The 459-nt window shown below is 46.2% G+C and overlaps 1 protein-coding gene across 1 annotated transcript in view; it reads right to left on the bottom strand.

Moving 5' to 3' along the window:
• The window catches only part of LOC118336472, a 744,338-nt gene that overhangs the window by 631,205 nt on the left and 112,674 nt on the right, over positions 1 to 459 (bottom strand). The gene's annotated exons all lie outside the window — the stretch shown is intronic.

Here is a 459-nt window from a genome sequence, read left to right as displayed (position 1 = left end):
GTCCTGATGGTGGCGCTGCAGATTTTAATTTGTCTTTTTTTAATGTGTCAGGTGCAGTTGGTGGTCAACCGACTCATTGAGTATCAGAAGTGTGCAAATGGGACCCAATCCTTCATTGAGGATAAAGACAAAATTATTTTCAAAGGAGTAACCCAAATGAACAAAGAGCTGCTGGAACACCTGGTGAGTCTCTGCGCTCTGATTGGTCCATTTATACTGAGAGTCACCTGGAAGTCAGGGTTCAGGGATTACTGCTACACAGACAGAAAGGAAGGAAGATCAAACTGTCCAATCAGAAGACAAACATTCTGTCTTCTGATTGGACCGTTTTTCTTTGATCAGCTGTTACAAGCCAGACAGGAAGTTATTGATTACGTGTATCTGTGTGTGTGTTTCAGGGCACGCTGATCACCCCCTCCAATACCACCGCCCCCCCCACCACCCCCCCTCCCACCACAT

Source organism: Morone saxatilis, unplaced genomic scaffold (genome assembly GCF_004916995.1).
Source record: "Morone saxatilis isolate NCDOM2014 unplaced genomic scaffold, NCSU_SB_2.0 Contig24, whole genome shotgun sequence".
NCBI lineage: Eukaryota > Metazoa > Chordata > Actinopteri > Moronidae > Morone > Morone saxatilis.
The sequence above is the reverse complement of the archived record's forward strand: the minus strand, read 5'-3'. Positions and strand labels throughout refer to the sequence as shown.